The 15,258-nt window shown below is 36.7% G+C and overlaps 1 long non-coding RNA gene across 1 annotated transcript in view; it reads left to right on the top strand.

Moving 5' to 3' along the window:
• The window catches only part of LOC142438872 (uncharacterized), a 97,472-nt gene that overhangs the window by 15,475 nt on the left and 66,739 nt on the right, over positions 1–15,258 (top strand). Inside the window, exon 2 of the long non-coding RNA XR_012782821.1 lies at positions 9,636–9,759. This is a non-coding gene — a long non-coding RNA (uncharacterized LOC142438872). The remainder of the gene's footprint in view (positions 1–9,635; positions 9,760–15,258) is intronic.

Raw genomic sequence — 15,258 nt, 5'->3', positions numbered from 1 at the left:
AGGGAACAAAAAAATGACAGAAGAGAGAAACATGTTCTTCCCCAGTCAACAGAGACTGTGTCTTCCCTAAGACTTGGTGTCCCGTAGTCAGACTCCCAACTTTTGAAACTGTATGAAAATAAATGTGTGTTCTTTTAAGCCACCAGCTGTTGGTATTTCTATTATGGGCAACACCACAAACTGAGAAGTGCTGTCATGGTGTAAATTTGTTCAATTTAAAAAAAAACTAGCAACTCTTTAAAACATTTAAATCCTTTTCCATTACTATAATCTTGAAAAAGTTTACATGACTTTGAAACTTTACTTCTGAAATGCTTTACATGAGTAGGGAAATATATATATTTCTAAAAACCATTACACAATTCATTACCTTATAGCTAACATGACATTTATAAACCACTTCAAATGAAGTATTACTATTGTAAGAATTTCATTTGCTATCTAACTGTGTAAAATATCATTTTAATCATAGCGCCTACTTTTCACATTTCTAGTGCACACATTATATTTAATCTATTAGCAATTCTATATGTCTACTTGCTGAATTATGTGCTAAAACAGACAAATAATTGTTAGTAAATATATGCTGAATGATCAAAAACAGAGTTTTAGATAATAAGAGGTGCAAGGCAGTACATTAACATAAGAATTTGTCGACAACCATTAACAAAAGCATGCTGCTGTTCAGTATAGAAGTGTCAGTAATTTGTCTGGCAGCCAGACTCTTGCTTTAGATTGCATGCTATTAAATGTGATATATTTTCTTCAGTTGTAAGGATTTGCTTTTTCATTGCCAAGCTTATCTTATATGTCATTATTTTATATTTTAATGACATGATATGCTCATCTTAGATTAAGTTTCAACAGCCACTTAAAGTAACTAATAAACTCTGGAGCAAATTACTATTAAAGATATAAAAGGAAAGACAGTGCTATTTCATGCCAAATTTAATTGAAAGAATCTATTTAATCAGCAGGAAATATTTATGTAGCAGCATATTTCTTTATGCCAAAAGCAATTTTTATCACGTTATATCAGTAGCCATTCCCAGCTCATATTCCCAACTTATGGTAGTTATGTATATAAATTTTATTGCAAAATCATACTAACTGCTCGGTTAGAAGTAATTTTGCCTTCTCTATCAAATTATGTACTCAGGCTTGACTCAGAATGTCCATCACAAGCATGCTTTCATTTATTGTAACATAGAAGACAATGTATACCTATTAAATTTACATATAAAGTATGGTTGTGGCCATCAAATTTCTTAGAGTAGAAACACCTGATCCAGATTATTGTTTTATATATACAAATCATTTTATCGAGGACTTTTACAGCTCTTATAACAATCCATGCATCAATTGTATCAGATTATTTTAGGCACTCAGAGAATTAAAATTTTCTTATTTTATTAGGGGTAGACAATCATATTTTAATTACAAATCTATTTCAATGATAGATATAGATACAAAAATGATAGATAGATAGAGACAGATATAATGAAAGTGTCATATTTAAGGAATAGTTATCTTTTTGGACATTGAGTAAGGAAGACTGAAGAAGAATTGATGCATTTGAACTATGGTGCTGGCAAAGAATACTGCAAACAGCACAGACTGCCAAAAGAATCAACTAATCTTTCTGGGACAAGGTGCAGCTAGGATGCTCCTTAGAGGAAAGATTTAGATGGTGAGACTTTGTCTCATGAAGTTTGGACACGTTATCAAGAGAGACAAGTCCCAGTCAGAAGGCATCACACTAGGGAAAGCAGAAGGACAGTGAAAAAGGAAGCAGACCATTGACAGAATGGATTGACACAATGGCTACACCAGTGGGCTCACGCTTAAGAATAATCGTGAGGATGACACAGGACTAGGCAGTAGCTTTTCTATTGCACGTGGGGTTGAGATGTACTGGAACCTGCTTGACTACACCTAACTATAAAATGCCGATGTTCGAATCTTTGAAAAAGACAATAAGTGCTTTAGGTGTCCAGAGAAAGAGCCAAGGAAGTGTAGATGGTGAATACACTTGGTAGCTAACTTAAAAAATTGGAACTTTGAATCCACCCTGATTTGCTTTGGGAGAAATGGCTGGTGATAAATTTCTGAATCAGTCATTACAATGTATGTGGTGCACACTTCCACTACCTTACAAGTGGAGTTGCCAAGAGCCCAAACAGTCTTGATGGCCACTGGTGATGGAGGGAACGGAATGATCCTATAGAATAGGGGTGATCCTGGTTTGGGAATACTTCCTGTAAAGAAAAAAATTGTTCCTTCTCCGTTTGAGCCTAAGATGAGATTTCATTTCTAGTCAACATTTTGACATGAGTCTGTTGAAACCCAGAACCAGAAAATAGGCTGGTTATTGCCAGATTTCTAACCTGGAGAAATGGGGAGATAAGAAAAGTGGGGTGCTTCGCGCTATCACATTTATAGTAATATGGTCACACAGCTTGCAACCGCTGCAACTAAGGATTTATGCTTTCTAAATGGCAAGGTTATGAGAAAATGATTATAGAAAAATGGAACAATTTGTAGCTATTACAAAGCTTTCAGAATTTAGGGTACTTGCAAAGCTATTGCAGTTGAAACATTTTCTTATAAATGGTGGTGCTATAGTGACCAGTAAGTTTATGTCAATTTGTCTGGCTTCGGAATCTGATTAGCAGTTAAGACCTAGTAACTCCCAATGTGTGACCTTCTTTTCCAATATAAGCAGATATTGTGGAACAGCCTGCTTGCTTTTACTGAGTCTGGATTCTGCATCAGTCTAATTGACCTTTGGTTTGTGAGACAAGTCAACTCTGTACTGTATGTCAGCCATTCTTGCCAGTCTACAGAGGCCTGCCATCTGATCTGCTGCCCATGGATTAATTTATTTTCAAGATCAGACACTACCATCAGCATATAATTCTTGGGTTTATCAGTTCCCACAAATAATCGAGTCTGGAGATGTCCCCAGAATAATAGCCCATCCGCAGTCTTAGAACAATTTTTACAACTGTGTGCACTATATTCTTGCTATAAGCCTCGACCTCTCTCACCGGACAATGACAATCCTTTATCCCTCTACACACAAATACACACACACACACACACACACACACTCACACAAGCTTCACTCGTCTTTCTTCTCCAGAGAACCCAACTTAAGACAGGTGTCACAGGAATAGGATGGCAGAGACCCTTGCAATTTCCCTTATTAAAATGCTGAACACTCATTGCCACTGAGTCAATTCCAACTTACAGCAGCCCCGCAGGAAAACAGAACTAGCCCAGTGGGTTTTAGAGACTGTAAATGTTTATGAGAGCAGACATCTTCACTTTTCTCCTGAGTATCATTTGACGGTTTTCAACTGCTGACCTTGCAGTTAGCAGCCCAATTTATAACCCATTATACTACGACATCTCTTTTTCTGAAAACAGTTTGTGCATTGAATACAGAGCAAATACGTTACCTGAAATGACCATGGAAAAGCTGAAGGCAGGAATTTCTGATGGTCCACAGATCAGACAATTTATAAATGATCCCTTTCCACAGCATCAATGAATGGAATTCAATCATGTATCAGATCTTCATTTGCATTTGTTTTAAAAGAACAAAACAAAAAAACTTTCTTGGCAACAGAAAAGGCATACAACTACACCAGATTAGTGTAGGATTTGCTCCTTCACTTCATTAGGTGGGGTTGTAACACGAGCACTAATGCCCATTATAGGCAGTCACTGAGATCACTTTTCAGAGAACTTTGGTGACTGAGGCAAAGAGTAAAGATAAAGATTTCACCAATAATACTAATGGTCTTTCGTATGTTGAACCATCCCTGCATCCCTGGTATGAATTGCACTTGGTCATGGTGAATTATCTGCTTTATATATTTTTGTATTCTCTTGGCTAGTATTTTGTTAAGGATTTTTGCATCGATATTCATTAGGGAAATTGGTCTGTAGTTCTCAATTCTTGTGGGATCCTTGCCCGGTTTAGGTATCAGATTTCTGCTAGCTTCAAAGAAGGAATTTGGGAGTTTGCTATCTTTTTCTATGGTCTGGAAGAGTTTGTGTAGAATTGGTGTTACTTCTTCCCTCAAGGCTTGATAGAATTCACCAGTGAATCCGTCTGGTCCGGGTGTCTTCTTGGTTGGTAATTCTTTGATAGCTTGTCTATTTCTTCTATTGATATGGGTCTGTTGAGGTTCTTGATGGCCATTGGGGATAATCTATGGAGGGATTGTTTTTCCAAGAATTCATCCATGCCTTCCAAGTTTTTTAGTTCATTGGAGTACAGTCCTTCATAGTACTGTGTAATTATCTTTTTGATTTCACTATGGTCCGTTGTAATATTCCATCTTTCATCCCTCATCCTTGCTTTTGAGATGCGTTCTTTCCTTTCTTTGGTCAAATTTCAAAGAGGTTTGTCAATCTGATCTATCCTTTCGAAGAACCAACTTTAACAGCATTGAAATTTTGTCCATAGTTTTCTTATTTTCTCTCTCCTGAATCCCAGATCTAATTCTTATTATTTCTTTTCTTTTGCTTTTAGTTGGATTTTCTTGCTGACTCCACTCTAGTTGCTATAAATTTTGTGCCAGTGTATCAGTCATAAGCCTCTCCTGCTTCTTTATGTATGCATGTAATGTGATGAGACTTCCTCTATGCACATCCTGGCTCACCAAGCCCCGAGGACAATGTTCCTGCTCAGAAAAGCAATGCACAGAGATGACCACAGGGCCGGCTGCACCATGGGACAAAGCGTTCCTCATTGACTCATAGCACTATTGGGGACAACACTAGAGTCACACAGTGGAAATTGTGTCTTCCATGAGCTCACCACGCTGAAGCCAACCTATGGGGTCATGCAGCAGAACAGCGGGGGAAGCAGGGCAATGAAGTACCCAGGGATAGAGGTGATGCCAGGGGATGGTACCCCATCAGACTTGACTGTAAAGGACCTGTGAAGGAAAACAAACAGACCCTAAACTCTTCATACATTTATGTGTGTGTGTATTGTTGTTGTTGTTTTAGCTATTGTTTTACTTGCTGTTGTTGCTTTGTGGTACTCAATCTCGTGATAGTACATAGCATGTCTACCTGGAAGGGATAGGTGGAATAAATAAGCCAGAAGAGAGAACAATGGGATGAAAGTTCAGGGGGAACATGGGGGTAGGGATGGTGAGGGAAAGGAAGAGGGTATTAACAAGTCCAGGGACAATGAAATAACAAGTGATCCAAAATCAGTCTCAAGGAGAGTGAGGGAAGTCTGGCAGGGCTGGATCAAGGGCAATGTAATTGAGAGGAATTCCTGAAACTCAAATGAAGGCAGAACATGATAGTGGGACAAGAGGAAAGTACAAAGAAACAGAGTAAGAAACTAGTAGGCAAAGGGTAGTCATAGAGATTTAAATACAGACATATAAAGATATAAATATATTTATATATGACGAGGGGGGAATAGATCTATGTACATAAATTTACAGGTTTAGTATTAAGGAAACAAATGGACAGTGGGCCCCTACTCAAGCACTCCCTCAACACAAGAACACTTTGTTCTAACAATTCGGCAGTCTGAGATGCTCACATCCCAGGCACGATCGCTGATGACAATGGGTGTATAGGCAAATGTGGTGAAGAAAGCTGATGGTGCCCTGCTACAAAATATATAGCACCTGAAGTCGCCGAAGACAATGGGTGCACAAGCAAATGTGGTGAAGAAAGCTGATAGTGCCCAGCTACCAAAAGATATAGCACCTGAAGCCTTAAAGACCTGAAGATAAACAAGCAGCCATCCAGCTGAGAGACAAAACCCACAGGGAAGCAGCACACCGGCCTTTTCCGTTTTGATCTCTGAGGATAAATTGGATGCATAAGCAAAAGTTTCCAACAAAGCTGATGGTGCCCGGCTATCAAATTATATAGCATCAGGGGTCTTAAAGTCTTGAAGACAATCAGGCAGCCATCTAACTAAGAAACAACAAAACCCACAAGGAAGAAGCACATCAGCCTACCCCAACGTGAACACTGAAGACAAAAAGGGTGCATGGGCAAGTGCAGTAAAGAAAGCTGATGTTGCCCAGTTGTCAAAATATATAGAATCTGGGGACCCATAGGCTGGAAGATAAACCAGGGGCCAACTAACAGAAAAACAATGAAGTCTACATGGAAAATTCAAACCAGCCTGTGAGATGACAAGTCATCAAAGGGATCAGGTGTCAGGCATCAAAGACAAAAAAAAAATCATACCACTGTGAATGAGGGGGAGTGCATTGTGGGGACTCAGGGCACATCTCTGGGAAATTGGACATCCCCTTGCAGAAGGGATGTGGGGAGGTGATGAACCAGTCAGAGTGCAGTGTAGCAACAATGAAACATACAAATTTCCTCTAGTTCTTGAATGCTTCCTCCCCTTCACTATCATGATCCCAATTCTATCTTACATAACCGGCTGGTCCAGAAGATGTACACTGGCACAGATAGGAACTGGAAATATGGGGAATCCAGGACAGATGAGCCCCTCAGGCACAGTGGTGAGAGTGGTGATATCGGGAAGGTGGAGAGAGGGGAAACAGATGACAATGTCTACATGTAACCTCCTCCCTGGAGGACGGGCAGAGGAGAACTAGGTGAGGGAGACGTCGGATGGTGCAAAATGTGATAAAATAATGATTATTTATAAATTATCAAAGGTTCAGGGGGAAAGGGAGAGGGGAGGGAGGGGAAAAATAAGGAGCTGATACCAAGGGCTCAAGTAGAAAGCAAGTGTATTGAGAATCATGATAGCAACATATGTATGAATGTGCTGGATACAAATGATGTATGTACGGATTGTAAAATGAGTTGTATGAGCCCCTAATAAAATGATTAAAACATTTTTTTAAAAAGAGACTTCACCAAGGCATATAATCAATGGAAACCAGATGCCAAGGAAGATCGGATGCACACATAATGGCAGATTATTTTTTTTTAATGTTTGCAAGATTGTTTTGGTAGATTTCAGCTTCTTATGTGTTGAGTGATTGAAAAGTTTGTATCTAAATTCTGTGACTTTTTGTGTGAAATAAGTACACTTTCATGGAGCACACTTTTCTTTCAGTTTTTATATATTTTCTCCATGATTAATATATATTAATTTAAACACCAGATTAAAATCCTGATTGTTAATAGGTGCAAGCAGAGTGAAGATTGGTACATAGTGTATGTTCTCAGTCACAAAATTAAAGCTGGCAGGGAAACCTGGTGCCACTTTTGGAATTTGCAAGTCAAATATACTCAGAAGAAGTCAAATATTTGAGGCAAAAAAAATGTACCGTACATAGTCGAATATAAGCCGATCTGAGTATAAGCCAAGGTACATAATCATTACCTAGGAAACCAGAAAAACTCATTGACTCCAGTATTAGCCTAGGGTGGGAAATGCAGGATGTGAATTAACACAGAGACCAGAGGGGAGGGACGGAGCGCAGCCACAGACACATCCTTACCAGTTCAGCTGCGGGAGTAAGTGAATCACTACGGTTGGAGCCATCCATGTCATAGGATGGCTCTGATTGGTTAGATGTGAGTAAACTAACATTCAAAGCCCTGCAGTGTCAGCGGAGCTTTGAATGAACAGTGGAGGAACTGCAATCACCAGAGAGATGTTATACCTCGCTGGGGTACCACTGACCGTGTATAAGCCGAACCCCAGTTTTTCAGCACATTTTTTTGTGCTGAAAGACTCGGCTTATACACGAGTATATATGGTAATTCCTCCAGTCAAGTCATTGGTTTGCAAAATTTTATCCTGAAATCTCTAGCTTCGTGTATATCGCCAAAAGAGCATTTTGCAGTTACCATTTCTTCCATTTTGCTTCCAAATTTTGCATTTCTATCACCAATAGTTATCAATGTATCTGGATTGCATGTTTTCTCAATTTCAGACTGAAGACTTTAGTAGAATTATTCAATTTCTTCATTACTAGCTTTTAAATAGATCTTGAAATGTCCTTTGTGACTATGAATACAATGTTGTTCTTTTTAATTGAATCATTCCCAGTATAGCAACCTATATGATTTTTCTGAATCAAAATGTCCAATATCAGTTCACTCAAGCTTATTAACACTTAGGATATTGATCCAAATTTATGTATTCCTTTTCATTTTTGATGTCTTCCAATTTCCATAGCTTCATACTTCACACATTTTTAAAAATATTTCCTCTTCCTGAATTTTACTTCACAGGAAATGGCAGACTGTACATTGAGAAAAAAAGCTCTACCTTAGTCACATGACATTGCTTTGGGATCCAAGGGGCCCATTCTCAGGAACTATCTCCAAAGAATGTCGGCTTCCATTCATTAGACCTCAGCATTTGACAATGTTTCAAAGTCTTGCATAAGGTTTCCAGTAGTACAAAACCCAAGTAGCATATTCTAACCAATTTTTAAATTTAGATGAATGCAGCATATGTTGAAACATGAGAATCTAATTTCTTACATTTTATAATTAAAAATTGGCTGCTTTTGTATGTGCGTGGAATATTCACACTTAAAGAAAATAGTATCATCATCAAATGTGCTAAAATTGAAGTTTCTAGAGTATAGCCTTAAAAAATATAAATTATATTTTTATCTCTTAAAGAATGTATATAACAAGAAAAATTCCTAACATGAATATATGAAAGAAACTTCTGAGATAAACGATGTCTTTTAAAATAACTTCTTTGGATTCTCATTAGATCAAATTTTCTATTTTAATTATCTATCTTAAATCTCTCTTCAAATCATCTATTTTAAAATTAAAATATTTGAAAATAAAAGTTATTTATCCATAATTATATCTTTATGTAAAAAATCTGTGTGTCAGTCCAGGTAGACTAGAAAAACAAATCCTGGGAAACTCATGTTTATAAGAAAGAGCTTTATATACAAGAGAAATTGAATATTGAGGCAACACCCAAGCCTAGTTCAGATCAAGTCCATAAGCTGGTCACCTATCTATAAAAACCTTCTACAGACTAATGAAACACATGCAATGACACTGAATGCAGGAAGATCATAGGCCAGTAGGTGGGACGTCTTCTGGATCCAGTGGCATTGTAAGTATCTCAGCATTGACAGGGATCTCCACGTGGCTTCTACAGCTCCCAAGTTTCTGGTTACATCAGGGTAGCTTCATGTGGCTTTTCATCAGAAATGTCTCACAAGGAGTGAGCAAAGAGTGTCTCCTGCCTCCAAGAAGGAAATACAGGAGTGCCCAGAATCCTTAAGAGAAGGCCATTCCCTTGTTGGCTATCAACTGATTGACAGGCTAGATTCCACCTCTTCACTCTCAATCCTCAAATTGACACCAATTTATGTAAATATCACAACTCATCTTCAAAATAAATGTTTAGATATCTCAATAGGTCTTCAAATTTTTATTTTAAGGAGTTTTGTATCTATATGTTCATTTATTTTTAGATGTCAACTAAAACAATACTTCCTAAATTATAGATATTCCATTACAGTATCGATTTGTTTTTAATCACAAGGCTTCCAAAATTAAGTTTACTCAATCCTCAATGATTGAATAAACTTTTAAACATGCTTATTGATAAATACTAAAATAGAGTCATGACTTTTCCATTAAATTTTTCCCCATTTTTTAAATTTTAGGCACAAAAGAGATTCAAAGTTTCAAATATAATATGGAGATCATTTATTAAGCCTGAAGCAGGATGAAGATAAGAAAAACTTGAAGAATGCACATCATCTGGATGAGGGAGACCATCAGCCAGAGGTAATCATCATGTCCAGGATTTATCAAGAAACAAGACCTAAGCAGGGCACAGGAGAACAAAGGAACCTGTCACAAAAACATGGCCAACCAATTTATCGCATTATGACTACAGACGTGGAATGAGACGTGATTGGGACAAGCGTGCTACGCTACCCAGATGAGCTTACACGTATTTCAGGCCCTGCGACCCAGGAAGTCAGGGTATGACGGTAGTACTCCAATTTTTATTAGGAAAGTTCCTAAAGGCTATGTCACCCCTCCCTGATTTGGGTGGGGGTCTATTAGTAATCCGTTTTCTAAGGCCTTCTGCTGGACGGGAAAGCTAATCACATTGCTAGGCAGTCCTCAGAATGCATTCAGCAGAGGCTGAATTTATGGGGAGACTCAAAATTGGATTTCTGACTTTCCGATGTGATCCACTAGCCTTCCACAAACTTAGTGCTCAGAATTTTAAACTCTAATATACACTCAAAAAAGCAGTCTTAAAAAAAATTCTTGCTTTCTTAACCATTTAAATTTGTTGGAAGAGGCAGTACATTTCTCACGTTCAAGTGATTTTCCCGATCAATATCATTTACACTCCTTTTGTTTTTGTTTGACCAAAACCTTTAATGTAGCTTGGATCTCTCCATCTATGTGTGCTTCCCATTTTCTTTTATAGCTTCTTGCATTGTTTTCAACATTTTCCCCACATAGTCCTACAATATTGCAATTAGAAGATTAATTTTTTAACATTTATTTTCACTTAATAAATGTCTAGTGGGTTCTTCCTTCTCATTTTCTACATTGAAGTCAGTGGACATGTCATAAAAAAAGTTTTGTCTTTTTGAAATATCTTTCCAAACTTGGTCAGCCACTGTTCATTTCTTCTCGTCGCTGTTTCTTCTCCATATTAGAGTGCGTGCTCCTGAGTATTTCTGAGATCCCTTTTTGTCTTTCCAATGGCCATTCGATTTCTTCATGTGTTCATAACATCACTGTAAACATCTGCAGTTGTTAAAGTTTCACAAAGTTCTCTCCTGTGACTGGCAGCATTTTTTTCCTACACTTGGGCCATATTTTCCAACTGTAAGTCCTTTCTTGTTTCTAATTTTCACATTCCTATCATCAGTAACTATCAATACATCTTTATTATATATCTGACCAGTTTCACACTGCAGAGGTTTTGAAAACCTTCCATTTCCTTACCTTTGGTATTAGTGGGGGGTATATAAATAACAATAATAGTAGCATAACTAGAAGGTGTATGGATATTTTATTAGCATGGAAAATATTTTACTTTAAGATAAACTTTGAAATGTTTCTTTTATTGAAGAATGGGATGCAATTTCTTTTAATATATCAGTTCTAGCATGTTAGACAATGATTATGTGATTATAGATGACAAAACCAATTTATAACTATTTCTTAATGCCTAAGATATTATGATTGCTCCTATGTAAGTTCATTCTGAGCTGAAAACAATTAAAACTAGTTCACAAAAGCCCAAATACAACCTGAGTCTATCTCACCTGAATTTCAAGAACAGATTTGGTGTATTCAATACTAATGAGAGAAGACCTGATGAACTGTAGGAGGACATCAGAATATCATTCATGAAGAACCTAAAGGTCATTAAAAATAAAAAGGTAGAAACGGGGTTCATACCAGACTCAGAAGAGGTCTTGAAACAAAGGTGGTTCAATATTGATTCAATATTGATACAACGTTGCTGATATCAGATCTTGGCTGAAAGCAGAGACTACCAGATAGAAAACTTGTGCTTTATTGAGTGGGAGAGGCATTTGACTGTGTGCATCATAACAAACTATGGATAGCCTTGAGAAGAACGGGGATCACAAAACATTTCCTACTAAAAATATGACATTTATGGACAGCAAAAGACTACATCAAATTCCAATACAGAGGAATGGATAAACAAGTTGTGGTACATTCATACTGTGGACTATTACACATTAATTAAAAACAATATTAAAGTTCTTAAACCCTGAAAGATGTGAACAAAATGAGAAAACATTGTGGTTAGCAAATTCCGTCGATCTTACACAGTATATATTTAATATAATCATTGTCATAAGCAGAAAATAAAAGAAGAAATGTGGTTTGTACAACAATAGACAAGACTTTGGTGGCTACAAGAAAGGAATGGGAACACACAAAAATGGAGGGTTTCACAGGAATAATATGAATATAGTAAAAAGTACTCCACGAATAAAAATAAATTAAAAATGCACTGCTTTGGGTATAGCTGTTGTAGAAGACATCTTTGGAGTGTTGAAAAGCAACGAGGTTAATTTGAGGAGTATGGGGCACCTGACCCAACCCTGGTATTTTTGATCTTTATACTTGTGAAAGTTGGATACTGAAGAAAACTGAATGCATTTGAACTATGATGGTGACAAATAATATTGAAAGTGTTGGATCGCCAAACACTAAACCTGTCGTGGGTGAAGTACAGTAGCCAGAATGTTACTCAGAGTCAAATATGGCAAATATCACATAATTTGGACACATAGTTAGGAGAGACCAATCCCAAAAGAAGAACATCATGCTTTGTCAGTGGATGGGTCCAGAAAGAAGGAAAGCTCTCAACAAGATGGATTGACAGAGTGGCTGCAGCAGTGTCTAAGCATTGGAACAATCGTGAGGATGGTGCAGACTTGGACAGGGTTTCCATCTGTTGGGCATAGGGGAAGAGTCAACTCGATGTCACCTGATAAGAGCAACAAGATTATCTTTATATGCTTATAATTATCTTCATGTGTATCATTTCATTTTGACTATCTCCTGTCTCCTTGATTCATATTTTGTAAATGATACCTTTTAAGTAATTAAAAAGTTCGCAACTGTTTCTTCTCTTTTTCAGTCATGCCCCAGCAACTTGGGAATGTCTGAAAAGCTTGGTCCCATTCATGCCAATAAAATTTACTCTGCTCGATTAATAATTAATACAGAAAGAGGTAATTGTTCTAAAATTCATTGTTTTGAGGACTGTACAGCTCTTTTTAATATAACACGATTACTGAATTGTATGGTATAAGAATTATATGTCAATCAAATTGTTAGGAAAAAGATGGACTCAACTTTAAGGAGGGATCTTTTCCAGCTATGTTTCAGTGTCTATCACCCTGTGGGGCTCAGCCACTGGCACTCAATCATGTTGTGCTTCTGTTCTTACGGTTTTCAGTGGCCAATTGTCTCATAGCAAGTGGACCTCCAGGCCCTTGTAATATATTGTAATCAGCTGAAACTTGTTTACTATGTGTGACTCTGGGAATATTTTAAATAGCATTTGTGGCAGTGATGTCAGCATAAAAGTCATATGAAAACCACCATAACAGGGCAAATTTGATATATACATGCTCAGGAGGATATGCTTTAACTTTTCATCTGGTTTATGAATTTGTATTTTAGTGGCTCACACTCTGCTGAAACAATGGAACTATGCTACCAAATTTCCAAATACTAGCAAGGTTACCCATTGTGGACAAATTTCATACTGGGAAGACAACCCTGAATTTTGTAAATGAGCCAGTGAAGACCTTATGTATCACAATAATACATTGCTAAGCCACTTTGTTTGGACGTATTATAAAGATAGATCAGTCAATAAAATAAAAAGATAGATCAATCATTGGAGGAAAATGTCAGGTATAAAAATAATTATTACATGACCAGTTATCACATAGTCACTAAGAGTGTGCTATCTGTAAGAGATAGTCTCCAGGTTGTAAAATAGATGTTAGTGTGGTTATGGGAAAAGTATTTAATATATCTGATGCTTGGTTTCATAATATACAAAATAAGTATTATAAATTAAGTAATAAATAATAATGTTTAATATTATTGATCTGGAAGATGAAGTACCATCTCACTAACTGAAAGCCAAATTATATGTATTTACCAGAGAACAAATGCAGGGGATGATGGACTTATTAAAGAAAAAAGGTCTTAGAATTTTCAAGGAGTCTGATTCTACTCACATTTATATATAAAATAATACAATCATTCATATATTTTCACATTTCTAAGTGTAAACTAGATAATCAATTCCAAGTAATATGTGCATAAAAACTATATTTAATGTTTATTTTAACATAAACGTATACATTTTAATGACCTAAAATTTATCAGAGAATTTATTTAGAGTTATTCATATTTTTGAATTATTTAAATTCTTCTTATTAGCAAAGAAATGTTGGCTGTTTGGAAAACATAAAAGACTTATGAGTGCCATCTAGTGGTAAAGCAGGAGGTAAGCAACTGGAAGAAAGTGGGGGAAAGTAGGTCAGGGGCACTGCGGTGCAGAATCAGCTTTTAGGAATGAAAAAAGGTTCTGTCTAGAGTCAGGAAATGACAGAGAAAGGGCCCCTGTCTATTTGATAATGAAAATGAAATGCTGAAGCAATGTAACATCTGGGTTATAAAGAACAGGGAAACAATAATCTTCTGAAAACTTTTTCATGGACACGTTTCCATATAATGAAGAATCAATTGAACCTTTGGGACATCAAAGGTTGGCGTGATTCGTCTTTACTGCCTCCCATAAACACAGCACATCCGTAACGCTGCACAGTGCTGAAGGAAGCTTGCAAGAGAGCGCTGTGCCACATACAGCCCCCAGCATTTTGCACCTTGTAGTAACACAGACTTTCCGTGCAGTACAACATCAATTATCATACAAACAACCTTTTTGGGTAAAGACACTGCTTAAATTACCTGAAAACTGAGGTAAGGAATGCTGAAGCTTTTCCAGGAGCACATAACTAGTAGAAAGTGAAGAATTTAAAATTAGGTCTTTCAGATTACAGAATTAAACCTCAACCATAAATAATATATTCTAAAAATGCATATTGATAAAATACAAATAAAGTAGATACTGCATTGGTTCACATGGAAAACAATGATAAAGATTCTAACTCAGTTATAAGAAGCCACATGCTGACTCTACTGAATTAAAATGAGTGCACAAGGCCTGGAGGTGGTTTCCTCTGTTTGGATATAATTGAAAATGCACACACACAAGCAAAACAGAAGGAAAGAAACCAAATTTATATTTATACACACATACACAAAGAACTATAGGTTATGGGTTTTCAAAAATATCTATGTGAGCCTAAATTGATACATTTAAAAATCAAGTGACAAAAATCTTTAAGTATGCATGCATGTGTGTCTGTGTATCTCTGTAATCCCACTTCTTTCCAGCAGAGTCCAGTATATTACGACTCTGCAAAAGACTCAATGCGTTTTCAAGCTGCCAGTCTTTACCAAACCACAAAGCTTATCTTTCTAATTCTACCTTTTTATAAAGTTTTTGAAGTTCTTTCTCTCCTAATATATATATATGCATATAAGCATAAGCATACTCATATAGTTGTGTGCATTTCTTTTCAAAATATAGTTGTCATTTTCATAAATATTGAGATATGTAAACAATTTTGTATTGATAAATCTTAGTGAAGTATTATAGCAAGAAACAATGGGTGAGAAAGAAAA

The sequence above is a fragment of the Tenrec ecaudatus genome, chromosome 2 (genome assembly GCF_050624435.1).
Source record: "Tenrec ecaudatus isolate mTenEca1 chromosome 2, mTenEca1.hap1, whole genome shotgun sequence".
NCBI classification, from domain to species: domain Eukaryota; kingdom Metazoa; phylum Chordata; class Mammalia; order Afrosoricida; family Tenrecidae; genus Tenrec; species Tenrec ecaudatus.
Note: the sequence above shows the minus strand (reverse complement) of the source record. Positions and strands in the feature narration are given on the sequence as shown.